The following is a 13,297-nucleotide window of genomic DNA, read 5'->3' as shown; positions in this document are numbered from 1 at the left end:
CAAATAAATGGGATGTCCAAATCGGTGTCATGGGCACCAGGTGGGGGTAATGCATGCTAACTTGGGATGTGTTTCATCCTGATCCACCATAGATGTCCAGTATGCAAGAGGGGTCCGTGGCACTACCAAATATAAGACTGAAAGGCCTCCATGCTGAAACAACCAGGAACGAACAACCAGAAAGGGAAGATCACCAGAAAGGAAACGTAGCAAAACAGATGGCGTGCAAGCAAGAATTAGTGGTAAAAAGGTGTAGTAAGAATCTATTATACCAGAATGAAAAGAATTAAATTGACATGCCCATTTCTGCATAAAGAAGAGAGATTAAAATTACAGAATAATTTAAAGGGGTGTTCCGAAACTAAAATGTATTTTAATCTTAAATGTGTCAGGATCCTGCCAGCGCCGGCGTGCAGCCTCCTCTGAGCAGGGACTCACCCGCACTGTAGGGGGGCCCGGGGTCAGGTACAGCCGGAAAGTACAGATACACAGAACCTGTGGACGCTGAAGTTTAGCAAGCAGTGAAGGACCTACGGTCATGTGACTGCAAGGGGGCGGGGCTTAACGTCCTGCTTTAAGAGATGGCAGGACACTATACAGAAATACTCAGAGTCAGGCAAAACAGAGGTCATACACAGAGATAGCAGTAAAGTACCAGGGATGAAACAGAACGGATAGTCGGGGCCAAGCAGGGGTCAAAACCAAACAGACATAGAAGGTACCAAGCAGAATCCAACAAGCAATATCCAGAGAACAGACTGAGTCGTACACAGAGTATCAAGCAACCAGAACACAGCACAAACACACTCAGGGGTCACCACACAATGCCAAGGGTGAAAGTATAACTGACGGGGGATGGGAGCTTCCTGGGGCAATAAGAAGCTTTCCCAGAACCAATGAGAGGCCACCATAATAAGTCCCAGGTGTACAGGTAAGAGTCTGCACTGAGATTAAACCATTAACCCCAGAAGTGCCGGTCCACCAGCACTGGTATCATGACAGTACCCCCCTCTCAACGGGGGGCCTCTGGACCCCCAGGCTTGCCCGGGTACCTAGCATGGAAAGCCCGAACCAGGCGATCCGCATGCATCAACCGGGCCGGCACCCAGGACCTGTCCTCCGGCCCATACCCCTTCGAATGAACTAGTGACCAGTCTCATATTCCACATGTCCCTCAATCGAAACCGGAGGAGCAGCGGACTCGGATTCTCCCCAGACTGCTTCAAAAGGCTTCAGTAGAGATCTATGGAAGACGTTAGGGATCTTGAAAGAGGGTGGAAGGCACAGCCTATACGCCACTGGATTGATTTTTTCCACAATCTTGTACGGGTCAATGAATTTGGGGCCCAACTTGGCTGACGGAATCTTTAACTTAATGTTTCGCGTGGAGAGCCAAACTTTCTCTCCAACCTGAAACATGGGACCAGATGTTCGTTTCCTGTCCGCGAAAAGCTTATACCTGCCTTGAGACCTAGATATACGCTGCTGGACTTCTGTCCGTGTATCTTTTAACCGCCGAACAGAGTCCTCAGCCCCAGGACACCCTGAATCCAGACGAGAAAACTCACCAAAATGAGGACTGAACCCATAGTTGATCAAGAAAGGGGACATACCAGTGGATTGACTCACCCGACTACTGGAGGCAAATTCTGCCAACGGCAGTATATCACACCAGTCATTCTGTCTAGCAGAAGTCAGACACCTGAGGATCTGTTCCAGAGACTGATTAGTGCGTTCCGTCTGACCATTACTGTCGGGATGGTATGCAGACGAAAAGGACAGAGATATCCCTAATTTTTTGCAGAAAGCACACCAAAACTTAGCCACAAACTGCACACCGCGATCAGACACCACATTCAGGGGTACCCCATGCAAGCGGACCACATGCTGCACAGACAATCTGGATAAGGTCTCAGCAGAAGGTAATGCGGACAGGGGTATAAAATAAGCCTGCTTTGAAAATCTGTCCACCACTATTCATACCACCACATTACCCCTGGAAGAGGGAAGATTGGTAATAAAATCCATGGACAGGTGAGGTCTTTCGGGAACTGCCAAGGGCATCAGCTCCCCCGCCGGCCGGCTATGAGAGCTTTTAGAACGAGCGCAGACCCCACAACCAGAAATGAATTTCTTTATATCAGAACCAAGGGTAGGCCACCAGAAGATCCTAGCCACCGCCAGTCGCGTGGCTGATATACCAGGGTGAGCACACAGCTTGGATTCGTGGAACTCTTGCAAGAGTTTAAGGCGAAGTTGATCTGGTACAAACAACTTGCCCCCTGGTTTGGCCGCAGGAGCCAGCGACTGGGCCCCCTCAAATTCTTGTTCCAATTCAGACAAGATCCCTGCTACCACCACCTCAGGGTGCAGAATGGAGGACGGTGGCTCAGGGGCAGACACAGGACAAAAACTACGAGATAAGGCGTCAGCCCTGACATTCTTTGACCCTGGACGGAATGTAATAGTAAACTGGAAACGAGAAAAAAAAAGCGACCAACGGGCCTGTCTGGGCGTTAGTCTTTTAGCAGACTCAATGTATGACAAATTTTTGTGATCAGTGATCACAGTAACTGGGTGACTGGCCCCCTCCAAAAAGTACCTCCACTCCTCAAACGCCAACTTGACCGCAAGAAGCTCTCTATTGCCTACATCATAATTTCTTTCAGCAGCAGAGAACTTCCTGGAAAGGAAAGCACATGGCCTGAGGTTGGTAAGAGTGGCAGGCCCTTGGGACAACACTGCCCCCACCCCCACCTCGGAGGCATCCACCTCCACCACAAATGGTTTGGACGGATCTGGCTGTACCAACACAGGAGCAGACATAAAACATTTTTTCAGAGTCGCAAAGGACTCTTTTGCGAGCGAGGACCAATTTCTCACATCCGCACCTTTGCACGTTAGATCCGTGAGAGGTTTGACCACCTGCGAAAACCCCTGGATAAATTTGCGGTAATAATTGGCGAACCCCAAGAAGCGCTGAAGACCCTCAAGATCTCGGGGTTGCACCCAATCCGCAATGGACTGCACCTTCTTGGGGTCTATGCGAAAACCCTCACAGGATATAATTAATCCCAAAAAAGACAATTCTTGAACACAAAATACACATTTCTCCAATTTGGCATACAGATGATTTTCTCTCAGTCTTTGGAGAACAGTTCGTACATGTTCCAGATGAGAATGCCTGTCGGACGAGTATATCAAAATATCATCTAAGTAGATAACGACAAAATGACCAATGAGATCCGAGAATACCACGTTGATGAAATTCTGTAATATGGCGAGGGCATTGGTAAGACCAAACGGCATGACTAAATTTTCAAACAGTCCCTCGGACATGAGGAACGCAGTTTTCCATTCATCCCCCTCCCAGACACTTATCAAATTATATGCCCCCCGAAGATCCAGTTGAGAAAACCACTTTGCCCCTGATAGTTGGTTACACAAATCGGGAATCAACGGGAGGGGGTACGTATTCCGTACAGTAATCTGATTAAGCTCCCAAAAATCGAGACAGGGACGAAACCCGCCATCTTTTTTTTTTTTTACAAAAAAGAAACCTGCCGCCACAGGTGAGACTGAAGGACGCATGTGTCCCTTGCGCAGACTTTAAGCAATGTACTATTTCATAGCCAAGCGCTCAGGGCCGGATAAATTAAACAGACGGGCTTTAGGTAATTTAGCTCCCAGGACCAGCTCGATAGCGCAGTCAAAGGGTCTATTTGGCGGTAATGTCTCGGCCTCGCTTTCAGAGAATACATCTTCGAAGTCCTTCAGGCATTCGGAATACCTTCCAGCTCGACAGATGATACAGACAAAGATTTAACAGGTTCAACCAGCAGTGCGGATTTATCACACAACTTAAAATCATTAAACCCCCATTGAACAATCTCATCCGTTTTCCAGTTAATAACTGGGTTATGGCGTTGTAACCAGGGCATGCCTAACACCAACCCTGCAGGTAGATTGTCCAGAACCAAACAACTTAGGTTTTCCACATGAGTAGCGCCCACTCTGAGCGAAAACAAGTCAGACATAAAGAGAATTCCCTCCTTAGTGAGGGGAGAGGAGTCAATGGCCACCACCTTGATCGGAACCTTGAGCCTAACTGTCCCTATCTTGCAGCGTGTGACCAATTGGGAGTCAATGAGATCAATCGATGATCCGCAGTCCACGAAGGCTGTAGAGGGAAAAGAACAACCGTCCACCAACAGTTCCACATGCAGACACTCATCACCATGTCCTCTGCCAATTGCACTCGGTCAGGCTCATCATAAATGTGCCCGAGGGCCTCAAAGAATGCATTCACAGACACTCTCTCAGGGGCAGTGGGAGGAAGGGAGAAAGCCCAAGCTTGTGGGGACCCTCTTAATAAAGACATAATGACCCCTACCTTCTGGTTTTCATCCCCAGAGGAACGTGGTCTCAAACTAAAAAAAAAAGTTTGTACCCCTCCATGAAGACCCTGAACTCCTTTTTGTTCCCAGAAAAAAAGTCAGGCAGTTTAACAGGTGGTTCCGGGGACATCAGAACAACATCCCTCGCCCCAGCCTCCGGAGACCTAGCAGATAAAGCCCCTCGCACTGTCTCAGAAATCTGCTGCTGAGAACGAGCCAGAGCTTGCTGCTCCAGAGATAAACCCTGAAACATCTGACTCAGATTTTTCATCTGGTCAGCCAGAGACTGTATGGGATCCATAACTCTCTGCACAAAAAACCCAAAAAACTTAACGGTCAGTTATAATGTCAGGATCCTGCCGACCATGTGACTGCAAGGGGGCGGGGCTTAGCGTCCTGCTTTCAGAGATGGCAGGACACTATACAGAAATACTCAGAGTCAGGCAAAACAGAGGTCATACACAGAGATAGCATTAAAGTACCAGGGATGAGACAGAACGGATAGTCGGGGCCAAGCAGGGGTCAAAACCAAACAGACATAGAAGGTACCAAGCAGAATCCAACAAGCAATATCCAGTAAACAGACTGAGTCGTACACAGAGTATCAAGCAACCAGAACACAGCACAAACACACTCAGGTGTTATGAATGAGTCACCGAAGGAGGAAAAAAAAAAATACAAGCCAAGTCCAGAAAACCAGAGAGGTTGGTAGCTATCGGATTGCAGACCCCTGATCCTATTCACCACAACTAACAGTAGCCGTGGGGGGTTCCTACGGTGCCCTAGACCCCTCGTTCACAGCCGGAGAACTAAATAAGCCTAAAGAAAGAAAGGGGAAATCTAAACTGCCCCAGAGCAGACCCCAAAGCAATAGACAGCCCCCAACATGTATTGTCGGTGAAAAGCAGATGAAAACACAAACACAGACAGAAAGACAGGTTGAGCAAACGATGGGGCCCAACTAACTAAATAGGAAAGGACAGAAAAGATGCTGGCTGCAATCCGCAAAAAACCCTACCAAAAATGTCCCAACCGTCTGATAGGGAAAAAGGCCCTGAAGTCGCTAGACTTTAAAATCACTATATCAGCACTCTGGTATATTCTGAAAACAGAGCAAGAGATAAACTGATCAGAGACAAAAATAGAGCTCAGCCCGTCCCAACAAAGGCAGGCTGAACACAAAACACGAAGCAAACAGACAGAATCTCATGGAAAAATAAGAGAGCAAAAACTAAGCTTTCAGTAGACAGGACTAACTGGTTGCAAGAGCTCAGAGCAGAAAGGATCACCAGCACCCCTGTAGGGCGTCGGCTGCCTTATATCCACTCAGTGATTCCGGGTGTCCAATCAGGCTCCACCTGTTCAGATGACACGTTCTTCTCAACCCAATCAATTTCACTACCTCTCTTCACCAGCAGAGGGAGTTCATCAGACATCAACGGTGAAGGGGAAAATGAACTCACAACACTCAGGGGTCACCACACAATGCCAAGGGCGAAAGAATAAATGAGGGGGGATGGGAGTTTCCTGGGGCAATAAGAAGCTTTCCCAGAACCAATGAGAGGCCACCATAATAAGTCCCAGGTGTGCAGGTAAGAGTCTGCACTGAGATCAAACCATTAACCCCAGAAGTGCTGGTCCACCAACACTGGTATCATGACAAAATGTCTGTCTTATTAATGAAATAATCTATTTTTTTTTCCAATACACTGCAATTGAAAAGACCCTGTCGTTTCCTCACTATGCTGCTAACTGCTTTTTATAAAGTACTTCCTCTCTGATGATGCTTCATTTGAGAATCCTAGTGCATCCTAGTTGTCATCAGGTGGCAGAGGCTGGGGTCACTTGCGAGGCATCTCTTGCAGGAGCAGCGCTGGTCACTGCTTTTCCTGCATGCCAGGTATTTTTCTTACAACGTGCACCGACATTGCCCTCTACTGCTGGTTCGTCTCTTTTCATCGGAGACGGAGTGTGAGCGCACTGTCACTATCCATATTGCACAGTGACAAGAATCTATTGCTCATACGTCGGAAATGATAATTGATGTATGCTCAGTGGGGGAGGGACTAGCCCAGTCTCTGAAATGAAGGTCACTGATGACACTTCACTTCGAGAAGGGAGCAAAGGCTGCGGCAGTGACCGCAGCCTCTGCCCCTGATGACGACTCGTTTGACTATCCCAGCATGCACTGGGAATCTCAAACAAAGAGTCATCAAACAAGTAGGTACAAAAAAATAAAGCAGTTAGATAGAGAGGAATTATAGGGACTTTTTAATTAAAGTATATTATAAAAGAAATTAGATTATGACATTAGATAGATAAACATTTAGGATTAAAGTAAATTTTCATTTTGGACCACCCTTTTAATGACTGCTGACCATAGACCATCACACGTACCTTGATTAATAGCAAGTTGCATACGTTACATAAATACCGTAAATATTTCCCATTTTTGTCAAATGTCACAATCATGGTTTCATTTGTCCAGAGTGACTTCCTTTCATTCCTCAAGGAAATAAGAAATTGTCAAAACGAAGCAGATTTGTGGCAGACATTTCTGTGACTGAAAAATAGTTCCATTGACTTGAGAGGGGTTGTTTCTTGCAAAATGTGCTACATCTCCATAATTCAAATGAATACAACAGGCACAGAAATTTCTGCTAAAAATCTGCCAAATTAATAACCCCTCAAAATTCTCCTCTGCTCAATCCAACAGAAAGAAAATTCAAGTCTTTATCATAAAAACAAAAAAATATTCAATAAACTGTACAATATACAAAGTCTCTACTACTGAGATGCATCCTAAATCATCACAACATTCTTACATCAATCATATAAGAAGTTTAATTAAATAATAATAAAGATTTCATCCAATCATACAGTATGTTGCTGTGTTAACATCTATAAGACAATGGTAAATGTTTGTACTTTCCTTTACATTTTTTAGAATTTGGCAAAGTATAAAATAATGGACAATAGGGGCAAAAGTTTAGTAGAAAATTGAAACCCAAAGTTAAGTATAAAAAAAACTTACTTCTCACCCCCAATGAGGGTGGTCTTTTTTGTCCTCTCTCATTCTCGGGTCCTCTACCAGAGGCCTGGGAGTTTGAGGGTTCTGCGCAAGATCTTAGTTGTTCCCAGCATTGCGCGTATCCAGACAGAGAGTTCAGATGTTGCTCCTGGGATCTGTTGTAGCCATTTTCACAACTTAAGAGTTACTGCTTCTAGGGCTCCTATCACCACTGGAATCGCTGTTGCCTTCACCTTCCACATTATCTCCAGTTCTCCTTTGAGGACCTGGTATTTCTCCAGATTCTCATATTCCTTCTTTCTGATGTTGCTGTCACTTGGCACTGCCACATCTATTATCATTGTCGTCTTCTGATCCTTGTCTACTATCACAATGTCTGGTTGGTTAGCCAACACCTGCTTATCCGTCTGGTTGTTGAAGTCCCACAGGATTTTAGCCCTTTCTTTCTCCACTTTCTCTGGGGTCTCCTACTTGGACTTAGGGGGACTTAGCCCACATGCTGTGCAGATGATCCTGCATACAATACCCACTACTTGGTTGATTTTTGTGGGTATATATATATATATATATATATATAGTGGTGTAGTGACCACTGTGTCTGCTAGGGGGCACTGTGTGGGTGCCCCAGGACAGGCGTATAAGCATTTCCAGTGTCCTGATAGGAGTAGGATGCTGAATGATCGTAATGTATCTCAAGGTGGGTGGCCTTGAGATGAAGGCTTGATTATGTGCTGATCAGCAGAGCTGATCTTTCGTGCCAATGTGTTAGGGAGAAACCTTCAGGTGGTTGGTGAGACGGGCGGAACCAGCTACCTACAAATCCACCCAGGGGTGTGTTTAAGAACGCCATAGTAAAGTGTATATGAGTGTGTGTGAAGGACCTGTGATGAGGTCATAGCCATGTGACCTGGTGGGCGTGGCTACCGACCATATAAGGTGGCCAGGGTAGGTCACATGGAGTGAATGCTTGGACCCGGTTGGCCCGTTGTGGAAGGTCCCGCTGGGAGATGGGGCTTCCTGCCTGACAGCACGTGAAGTGGCTGTGTGTAATGGCTGCCAGTATAAGAGTTCCCAGGGGAGGGAATGAACGTCTGCAGTGAGCTGAAGCAGCCATGAGGTAACCCTGACGGGGTGAGAACTGTGAGGCTAGAAGGCCTGCGCAATGGACATTGCATAACCTGTGTGAGTACAGGCTTAACAGAGTGGAGCTCTGCCATGGACGCTATGCTGTTTATATGAACTTTATGTTGCTGGTCATGGTTTATGATGCCTGAATAAACCGTATGGACTGTTATTGCTTTATGGAAAACCCATGCCGGATCTGATTGTTTGGCTGCCAAGCGAGTGTCCCCAACCTTGAATGACAGCGCTACCTTACTCTATATATATATATATATACACAGTACAGACCAAAAGTTTGGACACACCTTCGCATTCAAAGAGTTTTCTTTATTTTCATGACTATGAAAATTGTAGATTCACTCTGAAGGCATCAAAACTATGAATTAACACATGTGGAATTATATAATTAACAAAAAAGTGTGAAACAACTGAAAATATGTCTTATATTCTAGGTTCTTCAAAGTAGCCACCTTTTGCTTTGATTACTGCTTTGCACACTCTTAGCATTCTCTTGATGAGTTTCAAGAGGTAGTCACCGGAAATGGTCTTCCAACAGTCTTGAAGGAGTTCCCAGAGATGCTTAGCACTTGTTGGCTCTTTTGCCTTCACTCTGCGGTCCAGCTAACCCCAGACCATCTCGATTGGGTTCAGGTCTGGTGACTGTGGAGGCCACGCTATCTGGCGTAGCACCCAATCACTCTCCTTCTTGGTCAAATAGCCCTTACAAAGCCTGGGGGTGTGTTTGGGGTCATTGTCCTGTTGAAAAATAAGTGATGGTCCAACTAAACCAAAATCGGATTGGAATAGCATGCCGCTGCAAGATGCTGTGGTAGCCATGCTGGTTCAGTATGCCTTCAATTTTGAATAAATCCCCAACAGTGTCACCAGCAAAGCACCCCCACACCATCACACCTCCTCCTCCATGCTTTACGGTGGGAACCAGGCATGTAGAGTCCATCCGTTCACCTTTTCTGCGTCGCACAAAGACACGGTGGTTGGAACCAAAGATCTCAAATTTGGACTCATCAGACCAAAGCACAGATTTCCATTGGTCTAATGTCCATTCCTTGTGTTCTTTAGCCCAAACAAGTCTCTTCTGCTTGTTGCCTGTCCTAAGCAGTGGTTTCCTAGCAGCTACTTTACCATGAAGGCCTGCTGCACAAAGTCTCCTCTTAACAGTTGTTGTAGAGATGTGTCTGCTGCTAGAACTCTGTGTTGCATTGACCTGGTCTCTAATCTGAGCTGCTGTTAACCTGCGATTTCTGAGGCTGGTGACTCGGATGAACTTATCCTCCGCAGCAGAGGTGACTCTTGGTCTTCCTTTCCTGGTGCGGTCCTCGTGTGAGCCAGTTTCTCTGTAGCGCTTGATGGTTTTTGCCACTGCACTTGGGGACACTTTCAAAGTTTTCCCAATTTTTCAGACTGACTGACCTTCATTTCTTAAAGTAATGATGGCCACTCGTTTTTCTTTACTTAGCTGCTTTTTTCTTGCGATAATACAAATTCTAACAGTCTATTCAGTAGGACTATCAGCTGTGTATCCACCAGACATCTGCACAACACAACTCATGGTCCCAACCCCATTTATAAGGTAAGAAATCCCACTTATTAAACCCGACAGGGCACACCTGTTAAGTGAAAACCTTTTCTGGTGACTACCTCTTGAAGCTCATCAAGAGAATGCCAAGAGTGTGCAAAGCAGTAATCAAAGAAAAAGTTGGCTACTTTGAAGAACCTAGAATATAAGACATACAGTATTTTCAGTTTTTCACACTTTTTTGTTAATTATATAATTCCACATGTGTAAATTCATAGTTTTGATGCCTTCAGAGTGAATCTACAATTTTCATAGTCATGAAAATAAAGAAAACTCATTGAATGAGAAGGTGTGTCCAAACGTTTGGTCCACTCCGGCAAAAATTAAGAGATCACTGCACAGTTTTATTAAAATCAGCTTCTCTACATGTCTGACAGCCATTCCATTCTAGTGTCAGTTGAATTCCAACCAGAGTACACCTCATTCTACTTAATGTGCTTCTGATTAGGTGATCACCTGAACCAAATCTTATTTAACGAAGGAAAGTATAAAAAACCCTGCTGCGGTGTTCACAATCCTCTTGCAATAGGACAAGCTGGATAGCAAAACAAGTGCTAGAAATATCCCAAAAGTAATAGGAATGAAAAAATAACTTTTAACCATGCAAAAGGAGTTGAAAAGAAAACTCTTGAGTGAGGAAAAGAAGGTCTCAATTCTGGCTTTACTAGCAGAGGGATACAATGAGTGTCATGTTGCCTCCATCCTTAAAATTGCTAAGACTGCAGTCCATTACAACAAGATCAAGCAGCAGACATTGGAGACAACAAAGCTACAGACCGGCAGAGGGTGAAAACGACTCTCCACTGACCGGGATGACCGTCATCTTATTCGAATGTCACTCAGCAACCGTAGGATGACATCAAGTGACCTACAAAAGGAATGGCAAATGGCAGCTGGGGTGAAGTGCAAAAGCCAAAAGGATTGGACCATAGAGGACTGGAGTAATGTAATCTTCTCTGATGAGTCTAATTTTCAGCTCTGCCCAACACGTGGTCGTCTAGTGGTTAGACAGAGACCTGGAGAGGCGTATGAGGCACAGTGTCTTGCACCCACTATGAAATTTGGTGGAGGATCGATGATGATCTGGGGATGCTTAAATGTTTGTACCAGGAGTGGCATAAGGTCACCCAAAAGCAGTGTGAAAGACTGATGGAAAGCATGCCAAGACGCATGAAAGCTGTGATTAAAAATCATGGTTATTCCACAAAATATTGATTTCTGAACTCTTCCTGAGTTAAAACATTAGTATGGTTGTTTCTAAATGATTTTGAACTTGCTTTCTTAGCATTATTTGAGGTCTGCAAGCACTGCTTTTTTTTTTTTTGTTATTTTGACCATTTCTCATTTTCTGAAAATAAATACAAAATTTATTGCTTGGAAATTCGAAGACATGTTGTCAGTAGTTTATAGAATAAAAGAGCAATTTTCATTCTACTCAAAAATATACCTATAAAGAGAAAAATCAGAAACGGAAAATTTTGCAGTGGTCTCTTAATTTTTGCCAGAGCTGTATATTTACAATATTTTTCCAGAAAAGTTGTGTAAGTTCTATCACAACTTTACAAAAGGTAATAGCAGGCAAAGATTTCCTTGGCATTTCATACATCCAGGCTTTTTATTCTAGATTGGAGTACAAAATGCCCAGTCAAAATGTCATATTAGTGCTACGCAGTACTGTTCACATAACAATGCAAATTTTGGAACAGTAAATATAGTCTAGACTTAATGTAACCAATTATTAAAAGTAATTATATACATGCTGAGATATGAATACAGCAGTATGCAAACTGCTGCGCGGCAAAGAAGCAGAGATTACAGTGATTGTAAAGAAGTCTCCCAAGGAACATACAAACCGCCACCTACTTTCAACAATAGTGCTGTAATACTGTTTGCATAAGCATTAAACTTGGGGAAAACATTTCAAATATCTCTGATATTGTAACTGTTTCTGGAAAGTCATTTTACTCCATCTAAACATACTAAGAATGACAGTCCTGAAGATTTGTATTCATTTCAAATAGATATGCCGAAAACAATACTATACATTCTGGATTAGTCCCATGACTAGCAAAGAGCATGTAGCAAGAGATGGGTGTTTGTTTTTTTTGGCTGAAAGAAGGATACCTCGGACTTGTAAAGGATCTAAACAAACAGAGGCTCAGAGGCCCCTCTCAATTCCAAAACACTGTCCCTTTTGTGCTCACATACATAGTGAACAACAACAAAATAAAAAGAGGTTTCCAGCATTCCTCGAGAGGCTGATCCAAAGAGAATAAGCAGGAGGCAAAAAAAAAAAAAAACTAGCAATGAAAAAGGGAAAAAAAAAAACACAGAAAACCACAAACGTGGAACTTCAATTAATTTAAAGCTTCAATCAGTAAAGGATAAATCCGTCACAGATCTAATTACTAAGGCTCTCGGAAGGCCAGGGACAAGACGCCAATCTCGTGGCTGTTTGAACAGCGTGATGAACTGGGGAACGATGGATATCAAGTCATTTTGTTTAATTTATAAATGGATTTTCCCCTAATGCTTGAATTATCGTCAGAGCACAATGAAGGAGAGGGGGAGCACAAGGCTATAGCTGATCCCCCCCTTCCGTTACCATTTTCTGGGATGGAAGCAATGAGCTCTAAGCTTATTTAGAGTATTCCACAGAAATGTCTGAGTCTTATCTTACAAAATTCCTTCGGCCATGTAAAGACTTATACAAGATCAGTGCTGGTAAAATCGAGGCGCTCACTATAAAAAGTAATATGATGAGACCCTGTGGTGGGGGATTGACACAAATTGTGCCCCTTTCCACCTATCCCTAGGTTCACAATCATGCACCACTTTACACAACTGATGCCCAGTGCGGGATCTAAGCGGGGTTGCATGACACAAAGCTTTATAGACCACCTAAGTCGACGTTCCACGATAAGTTTTCTTGAGTTTTTGATGTTGCAGATTTTCTGCATTCATTAAGTAAAATAGGTTACTTGCATTTTTTTGAGAAAAAAAAAATCACCAAAAACTCATAGTGGGAATGTAGCCAAAGTAAGTACCGTAAGAACCCTTGTCATGGTCCACCCTATCAGGCTCTACACTAGGCATAAGACATGTTTTGGCTGGTGTGCTTTTTTAATGAATTCTCTTTCAATTAATTAA

At 44.2% G+C, this 13,297-nt stretch overlaps 1 protein-coding gene across 6 annotated transcripts in view; it reads right to left on the bottom strand.

Annotated features, from left to right (window-relative positions):
* The window catches only part of NPAS3 (neuronal PAS domain protein 3), a 586,631-nt gene that overhangs the window by 90,957 nt on the left and 482,377 nt on the right, over positions 1–13,297 (bottom strand). The window lies entirely within an intron of this gene.

This window comes from Dendrobates tinctorius, unplaced genomic scaffold (genome assembly GCF_039654945.1).
Source record: "Dendrobates tinctorius isolate UK_male_01 unplaced genomic scaffold, ASM3965494v1 ptg000057l, whole genome shotgun sequence".
Taxonomy (NCBI): domain Eukaryota; kingdom Metazoa; phylum Chordata; class Amphibia; order Anura; family Dendrobatidae; genus Dendrobates; species Dendrobates tinctorius.
Note: the sequence above shows the minus strand (reverse complement) of the source record. Positions and strands in the feature narration are given on the sequence as shown.